This window comes from Fukomys damarensis, unplaced genomic scaffold, assembly GCF_012274545.1.
Source record: "Fukomys damarensis isolate Sample0158 unplaced genomic scaffold, DMR_v1.0_HiC HiC_scaffold_12, whole genome shotgun sequence".
In the NCBI taxonomy this organism is placed as follows: domain Eukaryota; kingdom Metazoa; phylum Chordata; class Mammalia; order Rodentia; family Bathyergidae; genus Fukomys; species Fukomys damarensis.
In genome coordinates, this window is record NW_022900924.1 from 46,443,245 (window position 1) to 46,461,730 (window position 18,486).

Sequence of the window (18,486 nt, forward strand, 5' to 3'; positions counted from 1 at the left end):
AAAAAAAAAAAAAAAAAAAGAAAAAAAAACCACAAATAATTGACCTCAAATTTTCTTATTTTTTTGTTTTGAAATTAATATATACATATATACATATTAATTTTATACCTTAGGTTTCACTAGTATGTTTTTGTTTATGTCCTATTATATATAGCTTCATTTTTTCTTTTGCTGTGGCATTTCTAATTCTGCAAAGTATTCCATCATATGAATCCAACATACGTTATTTAATCAGTACTCTACTTAGTAATCATTTGTCTTTAACAAAGAAGTACAATGTCAAGTTTACAAGAAGTCATAAATGCCAAACACGGTTCCAGAATTCAGATAACATCCATTTCATTCTCTTCCAAATAATTCATTTACTTACAAAAAGACAGGCAAAGGAAACCATATATACACTTGATAAGAAATGCAACAATTTGATATAAAAAATGTGAGTAAAATACAAAGAAGTCAGGCAAGTATGAGCATCCAAAAGTTCATAGAAGGAAGACAGTAGCATAATTCGTTGTCTCTTTACCCATACAGTTTAAATGTGCCACTAGCTGGCTTCTCTCACTGGTTGATTTTGTGGTAAAGAGCAGGCTTTGTTTGCAGCTCTGCCTGGGTTCGATAAAGGGGGACATAGAAAAGTGTGTGCTGCATGAAACCCGCATTGATTATCATTCCAAAGACCCCGCGTGGCTGTTTAGTAGGGCCTGACTCTATGGAAGACCCCTCCTAGAATCTCGGCCTCTTCCCTCTCTACTCACACAAGTGCCGATAGATTCTCTGAGACACCGGGTTGCCAAGAAGCAGAGTGAAAAGTTCCCCACATTTTCTTGGACATGGGCTCTTCATATACCTTCACCCTACCCCTCACTCAGCTATCGACCCTTCACAAATAGCTGCTGTTCTTTTCAACACATCAGAGAAATAGTGTGTCTTAATTCTCTTACTCCCCTAGTGCTTATATCTGTTTCTCCTTTGGTATCCACCGCTTTTCTGTTAAGCAGTGGTAAAACCTGTGATGAACACTGGAATCACCTGGGGAGTATCTTAGACTTCCTCTTGTTTTCAGATTTTCTGGAACCAGGCCCCAGGCATTTGTTTGTTTTTTTAGTTTCCCGAGTGATTCTATTGTTACAACGTAATGATATATCGCTTCTGCTTCAAGTATTTTAAGGAATGTGTTTAAAGTAGCTTCAAATCCCCATGTGGTTATTTTGGGGATCTTACAAATAACAGGTTCTCAATAAATACTTGTTGAATGAATAAATACAGCTCCAAAACATAATAATGCAAATAATATTCAAATAAGATGCAAACTCAAATATAGGAATACAATCCCTGATGGCCGTCTTTTTTTCTTACTGCAAGGTATATAGGTTTTGAAGGCCGGAAGTAATTCCAGCAAGTAGCCATAAATGCAGTCTTTTTACAAACAAAGAAGAAAGAAGAATTATAAAAGTTGTAGTTGCAGTATTACCACAGAGCCGGCCTTCTGTCCTTTTCTTTCCTTTTTCTTATCTGATCATTAAGTATTCCCTACATGAGGGACAATATTCTAGGCTTCAGGAACATGCTAGTGAACAAAACAGATAGCTCTCTTTGTCCTCACAGAAGTTGCGATATTGTTGGGGAAAATTATACATATATACGATGATGATAAGGTCTAGAGAGGAAAATAGAGCTGGGAAGAGTATCAGGAGCTGGATTGGGGCTGCAGTTTATAGTTGAGCAGATTGGCCAAGGCTTCCCCTGGAAGGTGTTGCTTAAGTGAATAATAGAAGGAATATGACAGCGAAGGCGGAGCTTTCCAAACCAGAGAAACAGTCAGAGCAGAGACTCTGGGAAGGGAGCCAGCATGAGGTAAATACAAAGAGGTCAAGAGCAAGAGATACTCAAAAGAGAAACGGGGAGGCCATGCCTTGTAGGACCTTCTAGGCTGTGCTAAAGATATTGAATTTAATGCCCAAAGAGAGAAAGAAAATCATTGAAAATTTTGAACAAAGGAGTGATCTAACGTGACATTGTAACAGAATCACTGGGACACCATGTTGGACAGACCCACGTGGGTAGTGAGTGGAAGCAAAAGCCCGGTTAGGAAGAGCTTACAATAATCATGATGATGTCAGACAGATGGGCAATGGTCAGCTTCTATATGAATGACCTTTTTGATCTATGGACAAATGTAACAAGACTATATTTCCTCCCTATGTATATATTGTAATAACTCCAATTTTCAGATTTTTCTGCAGTGCTCTGTGAGCATCTAATGAGTCCCTTTTTACAACTGAACGCAATACAAAAACAAGAAGAGAAATGTGGTTTCAATTCCCTTTTCTTGGATGCTGACTGACCAGTTTGTGGTGGGATCTTCAAAGGGAATTTCCGTACCTCCCAGAGAATGGCAATGGGTGAACATTCCTTCCAATACTGAAATTTAGTGATCCTGTGATTGTCTGGATGTGCAGGGGCTGAAAACTTAGCACACTGTGGGTGGCAATGAAAGCAGCTGTCAAACAAGGTAGAGTAAATACTAATGATTTAAGGGGTCCAACACTAACATTGACTAATTATAACAGACGCCAACTGTAAACAGTAGGCACAGCCATGCACCTGGGTGGATATAAATTGTGCTTGACTTCAGGGTGAATCAGATCACACTTCACCAGAGATGGACTGACAAATGCCCATGTCAGTTTGAATCAATTCAACTGGGTAAATGTAGTGAACACAGATTCTTGTGCCTCGGTTTGCAGTTGGAGTTTTGAAAGGAGGTACGGAAGAGGTACTGTAGGCTAGAAATGGGACCCTCTGAGTGTTTTTAATACAATTTAGAAGATCACCCTTTACACTTCAATTTGAGAACAATGAGACATATGGTCTTATGACAGCAATTTAACAGGCTCTTGGTCTCCATACACTTTGTCCACACCTTAGTAGTGATACAATGCTTCAGATTAGTGTAGGGGAAGAAGGAACCAAGGGGACTTAGAAGATTTTAGGAAATTCCATTGACCTTATTACGCTTTTCAGCACCATAGGAGCAGAAATATAATGTCCCAAACCAGTGTTCAACCCACTGAAGTAGGTGAATGTCATAAAAGGCTCAACCCCTTGCCTATATTCATGTCCCCTTCCTGGTTTGGATACTTCCCAGTACAACAGCCAGACTCCAGAGGTTGCTTAGAGGGTGGGAGAAATGAAACTCCTTCACATGCTTCATTCCCAATTCATAATTAATGTCAGGAAAATTTTTATTGTAGAGGATCTGACCAAGTATGTGCAAGGTGTGGAAATTTGTCATCCAATCAGGATTTGAAATAATTTTCTGGATCAAGATTATGACCTCCACTCCAGAATCCACAACCCAGGCCTCTATAACAAATACAGAGAATTTACAGAAATTTAATTTATCTAATCTATCTAGACCCTAACCATTAAAAGAATCTAGAGGTAGAAAGTAGCAATGTATGAAAGCTTTACCCAGCAGGGATGCAGACTTTCCAAAGTAAGCTAACCACAGATTCTGTCCCTTAAGCTGGATACCCATTTATAGCTCAGCCAAGTGCCTTTTTTTAGTATCCTCCTCTGTAAAGCTGCCTCACTAAATTGGTCGAGTGCCAGAATATGTGGCACTGACCCTGCTATAATGGACTTCTGTGTTAAATCTTTCAGAACTGGTAAATTTAGAACAACCTAAAGAGTCATGTTATGTCTGTACAGCTTATCCAATTGGCATAAGGGTCAGAGACTTAAAACTCAGAGATGGATTTTTGAAGAGGGATGAATTATTTAACTATCAGCAATTCTGAGGTTCAGAGTAAAGAGGAAATAATGGAGTTATCTGCTTCTGGACATAAAAGCATCTTTCCAGAAGGTCATCAAGAGCCTGCAACCTCTTCTTTTTGCTAGGTGTTCTGGATTTGCTTATCTGACCAGAAACCTGAGAAGATTCTTCCCCAAGAGAATAAGTTTTGTACAACTTATAATAGGGCAGACTTTTCATCTCACTGATGGCTCTTCATAGAGACATTAGATATCACTCTGGTACATACTCCTGTCAACTTAATACAAAGTATGAGCAAGTTTTTAAAAAAATCATTACGGAAAATTACAGATGGCCACAAATCCCCCTCAAAATAATCCCCGTTACTTTGAATACATGGATCCCATCATTCTTACAGTTTCTGAAGCAGTTCTGGAGTCCTCTTCTGTGTGTGTCTTTAGTTGCACTACCACAGCTGCCTCCGAGTCTTGAATGGATTAAAAATCATTTACAGCAATTTCTGTTGAATGAAAACATTGAAGTGTGTCTTCCTCTGTGCATCCACCTCATCCTGGGCACGGCGGGATGCTTGATTACTCCCCGAAGCTAAAATGAACACACATGGTAAATTTCTGGAATTGATTCAAGACATGGAGACAATAATAGCAGCACAACTAAAGACATGAAAGAAGACTTCCAGGACTGCTGCCGAAAGTGGCACAATTAATGTGATAAGTGTGTTTGAAGTGGGGGAAACATTTGAAGGAGAATTAGGAATGTGTCTTTTACAATGTTAATTTTTAAAATGTAAAGGTATACTGTATTTCTCGATCTGCCTGTGTAACCTTCCAGGAGCTGTGGAGATGTGGAGTTGTAATGTGGGTCTTGCTTCTACACTTACCATGAGACTTGGAAAAGCCACTAGTTACTTCCTCCTTAGTTCTGTGTTTTGCCCGCCTATAGAATGGGATAATTAAGGCATCTCCACGACGTGGTTCTTGTGACGCTGAATCCAGTTCCTTCGGGAATGTGACGGGCTCTGATTAGATGCTTAGAAATAGAAAACTATTCTTACCACTGGTGTTGAAATGGAAAGGACTGACAAGAAAATTTCCACCAAAGAGCATTTAATGTCTTTTTTAACAGTCAGAGTTCTGTTGAAATAGATGGAGAACTTAAACAAAATTAATGAAGTGTGCCTCAGAGTAACCAGAGGTTTTAAAAATGAAAAAATCCTTTTACTCTACAAAAGAAACTGGCATATTTGGGGTCATGCCTCATGTCAAGCCTATACAGTCACGGTGACATCACTTTTAGCCTTCCTCTTGCCCTCATGCTGTTCTCTGCATCTTGTAAAAAAATAAAATCAAATCGCATGTCTGGTTGGCAGTAATTCCAAGGAAGCAGCGGGCCGAAACCTGCTCAAGTTTGACATATCTAAAACCGCTTTCCTTCCACAAATGCCAAACTGCCCTCTCCTCGCTCTGGTTCCTAGCGATGCAGAGGTACTGTGTCCTGCTGCTCCCGGTTCCTCTCTCTAAGCATTGCTTCTCTCCCGCTGTCCCTTTACATTCTGACGTGGTCTCCTGGGAGAAGGTGGGTGTCACAGCTACTGCTGCTTCCTACCTAGCCTGCCCCCACTGTGAATATCTGCACAAGGGTGGTACATTTGTCACAACAGGTGACCCTGCTCTTACACAGAATTACCACTGACAGTCCAGAGCTTACTCTTGAGCTCATCCTTGGTGCTGGACACATTTATAATACATATCCACCCTTGTAGTACCTTCACTGCCCCCAAACCCGCAGTGCTTTACTTATTCTTTAATAATAACCCTGATGACAGGGTCATTTTCTGACATTCATTTATGTATTTGTCTGTTTCTTTGTAGTGCTGGGGATTGAACCTATGACTTCATGCATCCTACGCAAGTGCTCTAACACTGACCTACACCCTCCCCAGACACTTCCTGACTTTAAAAGTGCAGCATCCTCAGTTCTAGACTACGATCAACTCAGATGAGCCCTTACTAAACCTTAGTTATTTTAGTAGGGCATAAATCTTTCTTCCTTCAATATTACCCTTATCCTTCTGTTTACATTAGAAGCTGGTGGTAGAACATACTTATAAAATGGCAGTAAAAATATTTTTCTTATTTTCCAAGCATTACGTTATACATCCTCTATGTTATTTAATTTAACCGTCATAACCACTTATTGAGGTGGATGCCGTAGAATGGGCAATGTAAGGGTAATCTAGCCATTTTGCAGGCACAAAATGTGTTTCTGAAAATGTAACTTATTCAAGGTAGTTAATAAAGAACCAATTCAAGGCCCAAATTCAAGTGTGTAGGATTTCAGAGTTGACATTCTTGAGCCATAGGTTGGAATTTAGAGCTAGAGGAAACCACCCTAATCCATTCCCACACCTTGGATTTAGAACATGGTTGGTTCAACTAAGTCCCTGGATGCTTGCTCCAGTCCCTTTAACGTTACCCCCGCATCTGCTCCTGGATGTGCTTATGCTCTCCCTAAGAAGCCACTTGGCTTTCTCTGAAATACAGACTTTCAGCTTCCCTCCAGAACTACTAATGCACAATCTGCATTTTAACAAACTCCTAGGAGATTTTTACATGTGAGAGATGTACATTAGGTAAACTCTGTCCCGAAAGGGATATCAAAACCTCAAACTCCTGTGCTGCTCCCCCTAATGTACAAAAAGGTCTCAACTGACAGAGTAGTTTGTACTTTTAAAGGGGAAATGGCTGTGCACGTTCCCTGGCCCTTAACAAGCACCTAATCAACATTCAGAGTTCTTAAAAGTTTCTCCAGAACATCAGCAGGGTAAAAGGGTCGTGTAGTTGAGAACAAGCCAGCATCAACTCTCAAACAGCATATTCCCTTTCGATAATGAATAGAGGATGCAGTTTCTTTTGCCCTTGGCTGTGATTCATGGTGTTGTGGGTGTCTGGGGTGATGTCCGCCTCTCTCCCTGTGGTGGGGTGGATCACAGTAGAACCGGTTGAGATTGTAGCACATCTGCAATCAGGCAGTGATGAGAACCACCAGGGAAAGCTGATGTTTGACTGCCAATCACAGAAGTGCTACTGCACTGCCACCAGGGAAGTAGTGGGTGGTCAATTTCCGTACAACTCCAGGCTGCTGTGTTCTTACAAAAGGGAACAGAGTGTCGCCTGCTTTCTAATATCTCTGCTCCAAACAAACTCAGCCCACTTTCCTGTTTATGAGCAGGTGCACCAGGGGAAATGAACAGTGCTGATCCTAGTACACCATTTTTGCATCATTTGCATCAAAAGGCCAAGGTATTACCCAGCTAAAGCTCTATATTGTCTTGTTGTAAGTTGTACTTGAAGCTGAGGGTGAATTCAGCACTTTACTCTGTACATTTGTTTTCTGCTTTGTCATACACACAACTGGCAGTCTAGCCAGGGCACTATTGTGGGAGAAATCTTCCTGTGCCTTGAATGCAGAGCGGCCAGATTCTCAGATTTCTCTTCTCTTTTCACCCACCACAGCCACCTTTTCCATTTGTTGCCCAGTGATGTGCAGACTGTAATTATGCATGTTTCCTTTCATGCTTCTTATAATTGTATAACATTTCAGCATTCAGAATGAAGGCAATTCATGCAGGTTCTTTTCCTTTGTATCCTTTGTAGCTCAAGCTGTTGCCTTGTTCTTTCTCATTGATTCTTGCATCACAACACAGTCAAATGGAAATACAGTATGTTGCAACCGACATTCCCATTTAAGTCGCTTGCCTCAATGCTAGTAGGTGCTCATGATTTGATTTTAGAGTAGCAGTGAGTTGTATTGGTACAGCAATACTTGCTTGTATTTGCTTTTTCTAGAATCGGCTATGATTTGTCCTATGAAAAATTCAACAAGGTGGTAACAATTCAGGGAGAATGAGCAACATTTATCCAGCGTCATCCTTAATGTTCAAATCCTAGGAAGCAATCCCACATTCTTTGCCCTTCTCATGAATTAAGATAAGGTCAGAACTAGTCTTTTTCTGGCATTCCTGGTGCTCCGGAACCTGGACTGCGCCTGTTATCTTTATGGTCTTGCTTTTACTTCAGTTTTGCTTAATCCTGGAAAGAGACCAAGGTTTTGGGCACACATATGATTTATTTTACAGGCAAAGGATTTAAAATTCATGAGGATAGGATGTTGTTTCAAGGTCATAGCTAGTCAGTGACAGTATGGAGATTTGTTTGACTCAAGCTCCCATCCACTTTCCACATTCGGTCTTCTTTGCAAAATTTTAAATTCCACTAAGTTCAGCGTACTTATCTAGTGCTGATTTATTTGGTGCAGCGGAGTCTAGTTTTTATCTCAATAAAAGCGGTCACTGCCAAAATATTGTTCGTAAATAAAACTTTTGTGTGAAATAGATATTTTCTGCTATCTGTGAATCATGTACGGTGGGTCCGATTGCATTTTAAGAGTTGTTTACTTAATCATAGGTCCTCAGGATGTTTTCAGCCCGGCCTTCATTGTGTGTCAGCAAATAATCCTGGTGAACAAGGCCAAAGGTGATGTGGCTTTGCCACACATTTGCTGTGTGTCACAGTGACAGCCACATCAACCCTCTAAGACTGGGCTTGTTTATCTATAAAATGGGGTCATACTAATGTCCTGTGTAACTCACACAATTGCTGTGAGCAATGAATAAGATAATGGAGAGAGAAGCCCAAAGACTTGGCAGAAATGTATCTGGGTAAATCAGTAGGTTTTTGTCAGACCCCTCCTCTGAACCTGTGTTAGACAACGCGCTGAGCTGGCTATCAGGGCTTCCCTTCCTTCAAATTATTACAGTGTAGACAAAAAGTATTTCATCACTGAGCTGGGACTTAGCTTTTTAATACATTTATAAGAATTGCCTTTAGTTTTCCTTCAGAAGCATTAGGAGTTGATACTCAAATGGATAAGTGTCATAAGGAAAGCTGTCAATTGTCTGATATTTGATAACCCACATACTGAAGGTTTTCAAAAACATTAAAACTGACTTTATCATGTTTTGCATTCATTCAATCTGCCAAATTCTTATAGCAGAAAATACCTTCTCATGCATCAAGGCCATGCTCAGTTTCTACCACTTAATATGGCAGGGATTCTCCAAGAGTCGTCCTTGTACCATCAGAACCAGTGTTGGCTGAAACATTGTTAGAAAGGCAAAGTCTTAAATTCCACCCATGTCTACTCAGTCAGAGACCAAGGATGGGGGTCAGCAGTCTGTATTTTCATAAGCCCTCTCCTGGTCAAAAATAAGAACAAGTGCTCTACTTAAACCTCAAGGTGCAAGTCCAAAGTGAAGAACTCATGTAAGAGAAATCATGCAATATTTAAGCTTATGGGTCTGACTTGTTTCATTTCACATTACATTCTCAAGTTGCATCCAAGTGACTATGAAGGTCTCAAGTTTATCTTTATTGCCAAGTAGTACTCCATCATGTATAAATACCTTATTTTCTTTATCCATTTGTCTGTTGATGGACATTAATGCTGTTTCCAAGATCTAGAAATTCAATATACATGCATGTGTGTGTGTGTGTGTGTGTGTGTGTGTGTGTAGAAAAATAGATGAGAGATAAATAGAAAGTAAGGAGAAGTTCAAATAACTCCTCAGATTATCTATTGTTTCAAAAATATTTTAAAATAAATGCTAATTGGTTTCATTTACACTAAAAGTTTCTTTTGTTCATTGAGAAGAAAGTTTTGTCCTTTTGTGTGTTTCTTCTTTGTAAGAGGGAATTTTTTTTCTTTGTCTATGACTTGTACTCTGGGTAACATTTTGGTCATTCTCTGAAGATCATGATACCCAGCATATTAACCATTGCTCTTCTCTAAATCTTTTGTTATGATATTTTGTTTAATTTTTTTTCATAGAAGTAAGCAGAGTGTTTTTATATTGTTATTAATATCTACCTGTTTTCCGTGAAATAAAAATAACAAAGATGGGATAAAACAGATTTTTCCTCTTGGACTTTCTAAAGCAGCAGTTCCGCTTCAGACTACTGACCTCCAGAACTGTAAAAGAATAAATTTGCATTGGTTTGAGACAAAAAACAAAGTGAGTAACTCAAGGATGTGTAGAGGCTGAGAAGGGCCATGTGAGGGAGGGAGAGGACTGGTAATCAGGCTCTCGGGAATGGGCCCCGGACAGTGTTGGATGGGAGAATAGTCCCTGTTTAATGAAACCAGCTACAGATCATTGCAGCCGTCACTCACCACTTTAGAATAGGAAGCAGGACAAAATGTAATGCTCCAAAAGCTAAACACATGGCTGATAAACAAAATCTAATCAAGGACAATATACTTCATTAATAAGACTTAAGCAAGATGATGATAAACTTTGTCCAGAGGAGAAAATCAGAGGCTGGCATATTTGTAGAGTCAACAGATAAAAAAGAATGCTGAAATAAGAATAAATTAGTAACAAAGCTGATTAATACTCTACAGGGCAAGAAAACTGTTACCTATGGGATTATTTACTCTACTGTACAATAATAATTTGCAATCAATCAGTCTTGTACACATTAACGTCTAACTTTAGAGTCAGCCCTAATCAATAGCAAACAGTAAATTAACAATGTTACTTCCCTAGAGTAAGATGTAGACCACTGTATAGACCTGAGGCAGGTTTATTAGACCATGCTCCATTATGATGACAAAGATATGCAGTGTTTTGTTGTTTTTTTTTTTCTTTTTGCCTCATTTTCAAGATTTGGCTACTTTTTTTCTTAACAAGCAAATATTGCGTAGTAGGCATTCCATTTTTAAAAGGAGACTGAGATCAGATTTTATACCTGAAAGTTTTTCTTTAATAACTACAGGCAAAGTAGAGCATGCTTGAGGACAGGTAACTGTAGGCAGACACCTTGCAATTCAGATACAGACATTATTAAATTTGAAAAGTCCAAACATATTCTATTCATCATGTGATACTGCATATTCTATTCATTTTCTCCATTGTGTCTAGTTAAACACTGTGTTTCATTATTAAAGCCTATTATCCGACTTCAGAAAGCAGAACCAGCAGGGAAGTCTCTTAGTCAAATGTCTTTACCAGATATTTCAAGCCTCAGCTCCCCTGTGTTCTTCAGAAAATTTCAGCAGATTTGCTTTCTTGCATAACTTTGACCTAGGAGCCAAACTGCTTACCCTATCAGTAGTTAAGGGATTTGAGGCAAGATTGAGAATGAAAGAGATGTCAAGGCAAAGTCAGACTAAAGCCATTTAAATCCTTATTACAATATTCTTAGGTAGAGGATACGATGTGAGGATTTGTGTTAAAGAGGATTTTTCTTCCTGCTCTTCTCCTTGTTATTCCAGAGCCTTCTACCCAGTCAATCAGAATCTTCCAAGCCTCAAAGGGAAGGCAGATACAATTCAGAAAAATGAAATCAATGTTCAGCTTTGACTTGAAAATTGCTGTTAAAAGTGCCCAGTGGAGTAGACAGTCTTGAAACCCAGTGCAGACTTCTTGTGAGATTTTTCCCTTTTCTTCTTGTGTTGCAAAAGATGGACTTCGCACAGAAAGAGTCAAAGTTTGGTGAATTCCTAATTTGTCCATCCATCTATCTATCCATTCATTTTTTTCCCTCATCCTGCAATTATTTATTAAGCATCTATAATATAAAGGGCACAGGATTCATAGCAGCAAGCACAAGAAGTGTTCTCGTGGAGTTTAAGTTCTGATGGATGGGATTGGATGATAAGACTGTAAACATATGTATCAAGTGTCAGTATGTGTGATGGGCAGAAAAAGGCAATAAGGAGATGAGCAGGGTCAGAAAGGGGCAGAGATGATAATTTCATACACAGTGTAAAGGGAGGACTCTCGCCATGACATGTGACAGTTAATCAGAGCTGAAGGCAGTGAGGAAAAGCCATACGGATGCCTGGATTCTGAACAAAGGAAAGCGTCTACGCTGAGGTCTGAGCCATGAGGTGGCTAGAACAGAATCAGAGAAGAAAAAGGAACATTACCATAAGTCTGACAGGGCAATGTCAGATTTTATATTTTACTAACAGTGAAGGGGAAAGCAATGGAGAGTTTTGTAGAGGAAGAGATGTGATATTATATAATTTGCCTTTTTAATGGTCTTCTGTTCCTGCCGCCTGAATATAGACTCTGAAAACCAGGAGAAGCAGAGACCAGTGAGGAAATAATTGCAGTAATACAGTGAAGGATGATAGTGCTTCAGACCATGACAGTACTAGTAGTGGGGTGAGGTGTTATTAGCTTTGGGTGTATTTGGAGTAGTGAATCAGAACTTCAGACACTAAGGGAGACAAGATCATGGCTAATGGGCAGAAAGGAGCAATTAGAAAAGCGATGAGTTGAGTTAAAATGAACTGATGGTGCAAGAAGTGCTCAACCCCTCCCTGCCTCGATTCAGGCTGAGCTCTGAAGATCAGGAAGATGCAGACACTTGTATAAGTTTGAGGGGATTCTAGGACAGAATTTTATTGTCCTTCAAGGACAATTATGAGCCTCATGGTGAAGTGCTGCCTCCTGGGATGTTGGGAGGGTAAAGGAGCAATAGCTGGCTAAGGAGCTTTGGCAGAGGGACAAGAGGGCCACTTCTCAGAACAACCAAATATTCCCCCCAACCCTGAAAATGAATCAATGGTAGGAGTAAAGGAAGCCAGAAGACCATATGGATGTGTGGCTCGGATCAGGAAATCACTGGATACAAAGGCCTGTTTACCAGTGTCCACGATATGGCCTAGAGGTACAGTGCCAGCACCCATATAAGGATTGGACTCCAATACCCAAGATGGAGCGGTGTGAAATACACAACTGAGCACGCCAGCAATGATGGACATTAACAGGGACAGAATCTCCTCTTCCAAAAAGAACTCATCCTAACAGCTTTGTAGTGTCCAGTCTTCAACAACAAAATGACACAGGAAGTTGAAGATGACGCAATTATAAATCTAGAATCTGGAACAAAATGAGGGTATCTAAGTGTTCAATGTTATTTGTCCTAACAGAGTTCTTTCCCTTGCCTGATCTAGTTTTATTGTATCTAGACTCTGTAGAGTAAAAAGAGTAGTCACTTTGTCTTACACATTTTTCTGTCTAAATGATAGAGATTAGATGCTTTGGCAAAAAATACATATGCTAATAGCTTCCAATTTTATTTGTGGTAGGAACAGTCTAGTCTTCTTAGTTTCTTCCCTTCACCCAATCCACACACCCATCCTATGCCAAGGTCTCACTTAGAGCCTCCATCCATAAAATGAAAAACCTTGCAGAAATTCTGTCCTTTCTTTAACTCTAAACTCGTTGGCCATCAAATTCCACTGAAGCATTTCAGCCATGCCAGCCCTTTTCATCACTTACCCAGTGTTTGGCTCAGCGCCTTGCTTGTATCAGGAATTAAATAATTCTTACCTTACAAGTGACAGATGCATGGGAGGACAGCTACATTCCGAATCCCTTTGTAGGCCTTTCTTGACATAAAGAGCTTGAAGGGCCTTGACCTGAGCCCCATTTTAAAGCAGAGTAAGCTGGAAGCTATGCCCAGTTTGTTTCATAACTTGTTTCTCTCAGTGCCTCACTTAGCTACTTTCTAGTTTAGTCCTCAGAAAATAAAAGATACACATTTGGACTCTTTTCATTCCTTCTATTTCCTTCACTCTTAGCAGTTCTAAGGCATTAAAACTGGAAGCTGGACATGTTCACGGTAGGTGGTGAATGTAGTCTCTATCTTTAAATCTATGTGAAAGTCTCTAACCCGCCATCCAAAAGGCAAGCGAGAGGAGCCCAGCCCCAGCACCACTTAAGTAGAACACAGATTGGTGGAAAACTGCAGCAGTGCTGTGCCTGTGCTTGTGAAGGACTTGGGACTACCTGATTTTTCTATAATTACTGCTTTCCTCATGGGCTTTATCTCCCTAAATAAGGCAGAGGCTCAGACTCACAAGGTGTGTCTTCTAATTCTAGGGAGGAAGAAATGTGTACAGAAAACAGGGAGAGGGCATCAGTGGGACTAAGGAAGGTAAGACCTCCTGAAGAGACAGATAGAGTCGGAGTTTTACTGGGGAGAGGGCAATTGAGGTGGAGAGAATCATCAAAGCGCGAGAGAGAAACGGATAGGAGGGCAGTTTCATATCTGGAATAGCAGGCTGTCAAGGTATCGATTCGGCTGGAGCAAAGGTCCTTATCAGGCCACAGCCTTAAGTTGCTGGTGCCATGTTTGGAGGGTTTAAAATCTCAGACCAAGAAATCTGTATTACAGAGTCAATAATTCAAGAAAATGTGGCAAGGTACATGCGGTTATCTGCCAGGTGTGTGGTATAAAAAGCAGTGGAACATGAGTGATTGGGCTCCAAACCTCTCTCGATCTTTGGCTTTCAAGCAGAAGGAAGTGCTTTGTCTTAGAGATGGATGCATTATGTGATTTCTGACAAATCCAGCAGCGCTTGACTTCTGTCGCTCTTTTATTTCAAATAAATTATTACCTACATTACCTAAATTCTTTGTTCTGCTAGAAAAGAAACACTTCTCCCACTGGAAAGGAAAAATCATCAAGAGTTTGTAAACCATTCTGAATTTTCTCCAGTTCCTAGTGTCCTAGCCACACAAATTTTGGTTAAGGACAAATGAATTAGATTTGATGCATTTCATTTACTGAGAACTACAAATGTTTCCTCACTAAATTAACTCATTTATAAAAGCACCAGCAATGTGCAAGGCAGTTTAGGCTTTTCGGAGTATTGTTTTTTCATGATTTTGGAATTTTTGTGCTATGATCCCCAGTTCTGCACATACTGATTTTTGAATTGATCACTAGGGTGGCTAGACACTACTCTATAATTTATGCATGAACTGAAAATCTACATCTTAAGTTTTAGATTTTCCACCTTAGCTTAGTAAGGTGGAAAGAGAAAAGGACCAAGAGACGGAAGAACCAGGGTTGAAATCCCCACCCTATCAAAGGCCTAAAGAAATTAAAAAGTATCTCCCAAGATAATGATTCTCTGTAACAGTGCCTACCAGGGCCTGGGAAGGGTATAGGGATGGGAACCAAGGAGAGAGGACAGTTAATCGTTATAGGGTGTAGTTGCGTAGAAGGAGTGACTTCTAATGCTCTGTAGCACAGTAGGATTAATTATGGTTGAAAACAGTTAAATGAATATTTCCAATATATACTAGAAGGGATTTTGAATGTTTCTGATGCAAAGAAATTATATATGTCTGTGGTGATAGATAAAGCAGTTTCCACGTTCTGATCATTACACGTGGTATAGGCATACTGAAATTCATCACTCTACCCCATTAATGTGAAAATTCAGTATGCATAAATTTAAAATACACAGTTTTAAAAGATTGTTTTTTTTCTCATCTGTATAGTAAAAATCTCTCCAGCTTGATAGAGAAGAAAAATGAGTTTGTCTCATTGTAGACACAAACAATTCCTTTTCTTTCCTCTTTCTCCTTCCTGGACCCTTTCTCATACAACGGGCAAGTAATACAGCACAAGTTATTCCTGTAGAAAGCACTGGCTCTTCGTAAAGACTTGAATTTGTCTCTGAAAAGTCCTCGTATCCTACGACCTTCGGGAAGTGATTTCTGCATTTTCATATCAGCTACTCTTTCTGTAAAGGGGGGAACATAGGGGATCTTATTTCTGTCACTCAATAGCTTAGGGACTGAACTTTCCTCCCACCTCAGCTCTTCCTGGTTTTCCACCACTGTCTTGGACGCATGAGCACTCTGTGTAACTTACATAACTAGGCTCTGTGTCGGGTACCTCAGGCCTACTCAGAAGAGTTAACCTTACACATGGGTGAAGAGAATTTGCTGAGCATTCCTATCCAGCAGTCCCTGTTTTTCCTCTTATTAACTAATTTACTTTTTCATTTTAAGTATCATTATTTTCCAGCCTCTGAGGATTTTATATATTCTGGAAAGTTAAAAAGACCTGCTTTCATACATGCATTGTTATCCAATGCAATGGTAATTATATTAGCCTCTAACAGTGAACTCTTGAGGCTATGATAGCTGATTCATGTTTTAACCAAAACAGTTATGTGGCTAAGTTTATAAAATAAGCTAAAAAAAAGAAAGCATGAAATTCCTCATGAGATTGACACAGAATTCTAGGAACCTCTAAACCTTGTTAGACTTCACACTTGGGTACATAAGATTCTGATCACATCTCAAGAAGCCATCACAAGTGTGTACCGATGCTAATAAGGTAAAGCAAAGTGACAATACCTTCCTTCTTCTCAGGTCCAGAACAGACACTATGAACTACTAATTCTCTTTCTGCAGAAAGAAAATTCCTAAGAATTTCAGGATGCTAATGTAGTGGAAAGTTAAGTCAAATCAGAAGACCTGGATTAGATGCAGTCTTCCATTTTCTAGCTGTGTACCCTTGAATAAGTTAATATTCTGAATGTTAATATCTTCCTGTATAAAGTGGGAATAAGAACCCCTTGGTTGTTGAATGAACTAAAATAATTGAGATATGAGAGATAATAGTAAAGTCTAAAGCATAAACATTAGCATTATCATAAAAACTTTCATTTTTGTTCATAATGATACCATTACAGATAGTTTTAATTTTTTACATCATATTAAATATTCCTTAATTTCCCATTTTTTTAAAAAAGGTGGTATAAAACAAGAAAAACCATAGATGCCTCAAGAAAATTGGGAAAACAAGTTCATTATTTGCCTTTTTCTTTTTTTTTTTTGAAAGTGCATGACAAAGTCTTTTTACTTTTCAATGATTACTGATACACCAAATAGTAAGTAACAAGTTTTTGAGTCCTATCATCTAGTAAATTTTTTCATTTTTTTTTGATTTGAGACAAGGTTTCACTGTAGTCCAGGCAGGCCCAGATCTTACTATGTAGCCCAGGCTGACCTCAAACTCATGATCCTCTGCCTCAGCCTCCCCAGTGATGGGATTACAGGCGTGCACCACCACACCTGGCTCGTCTAGTAATTTTGGTTAAGATAAACTAAGTACAGCCCAATCAAGTGTACTAGTATTCATTGTTCTAATCCTTCCTCAAAATATACCACTTGAAGGCTGCTGCCACATCATACAAGTTACAAATGACCATTTACTACTTTTTCATAGATAAAGCCCCTGACCTTCAAGAAAGTGTAAGGGAAAAAGTTCCCTTCCTTTCTTTAAAGAACTGTTTGCTCTTTTCTTACTAAATCTAAGAATAAAAAAGTCAACACTGATATACATGTTGCTTGAGCCAAAAGGTATAGGAAAACAGACAATATACACTCATTAAATTTCTAAGAAATATGAGGTAAGAAAAAGAAATCTTTAGAGAAAGTACTAAGTTTATCCAAAGAAGGTAGATATGCCACTCTCCAAAAACTGAAGGGAACTATTATATAACATAAGAAATAATTAAATGCATTTTATAAGAACAGAAATCAACTTTGCTAAAGCTTCATATCCCATGAGAGCATCTACAATGCTAATCCAGAGAACAGAAACTTCTTTCTTCTATCCATCGATGCGGTAGTTTTCATGGGTTTCTGGCCGGGTGTCGCAAACAAAGACCAAGAGGTCATCCAGGACTTCTTCCCTGTTCTGCCGGAAGTAGGTCTGGAGGACGGCCATCTTCTCCTGGGTCTCCTTCTCCACTTCACTGCAGCAGCTGCCCTGGGATCCTAAGGCCACAGCTTCCTTGGCCTTGAACTCTTTCTCCCTCTGCAGGCGGTACTGTGTAATCTCAGCCTGAGCTTCAACCTCGGGTTCTTTCGCTTGCAGGCCTCGGACACCTTCTCCGCGGCCACTTCCCGGCCTGCGGCAGCTGCTGGATTCCCTGCGACTGGCTGGCCATGGCTGCTGCGGTTCACAGCTGCTTTTTCCATCTATGTACTATGAAGGGGGTGCCCAAGGTTTTAGGATTAGAAATTACTTTTCCTTTCTCACATTTATAAAGATATCTTGAGTTGATTTTGAGCATGGAATTATTTCTTTGTCCTCTATGTGAACATAGAGGTGATATTTCAGGGCTACCCACTATCACTGCTGTTCTGATTATTATAATATTGAAAAATGTCCATATTCTGCTGGCCCAAGATCTTCCTATCATCACCACCTCGGCTTCTGCCTGGGGTGCCCTTTTCCAGTCCTCTATAGTCCGGAAACTAAACAGGTTGACTCCTAGAATAAGTGGGGCCTCCAGGAACATTTCTGAGCATATACAGCATCCATTTTCATTGACTGATTGCAATGGCCCTGTAGAATTGATTCATACAACTTCTGAATGCCACACGTAATTTCTCCATTGAAGGCTGGGCAGCTCCATTACTGCCAGACTATAATCTATTTTTATTGGGTTAGGTCCTGGATAGTGAGGTTATGAGTAGCACTTTCTTTTCAAATGCCTCACTGGCTTTGCTCCTCAAGATTAAATGCAATTCTGAAATTGATTTGCATCTGTAGTTTTTTTTTTATATGTTATTCTACGGGATAGAGACTCCAGAAGGTATCAGAATATTTCTCCTATATCTGTTAGACTCTTTCTGAAATAAGAAATTGTTAGATTTATAGAGACACAAGGAGAAATGTGTACACGTAGAGTCCATCCTAACACAAAATATAACATTTTTATGAAAAGACTTTTTTTATTAAATCATAAAGAGCAAGACTTGTGTGACTTATAAAGAAATGAAAATTGGTATCATCTAGCCTCTAGCCAGATGCATG

General features: G+C 39.5%; 1 protein-coding gene and 1 pseudogene across 1 annotated transcript in view; one reads left to right on the forward strand and one right to left on the reverse strand.

Annotated features, from left to right (window-relative positions):
* Positions 1–18,486, forward strand: part of Fgf12 (fibroblast growth factor 12) — a 533,750-nt gene that overhangs the window by 101,854 nt on the left and 413,410 nt on the right. The window lies entirely within an intron of this gene.
* On the reverse strand, positions 17,275–17,614 carry LOC104862271 (annotated as a pseudogene).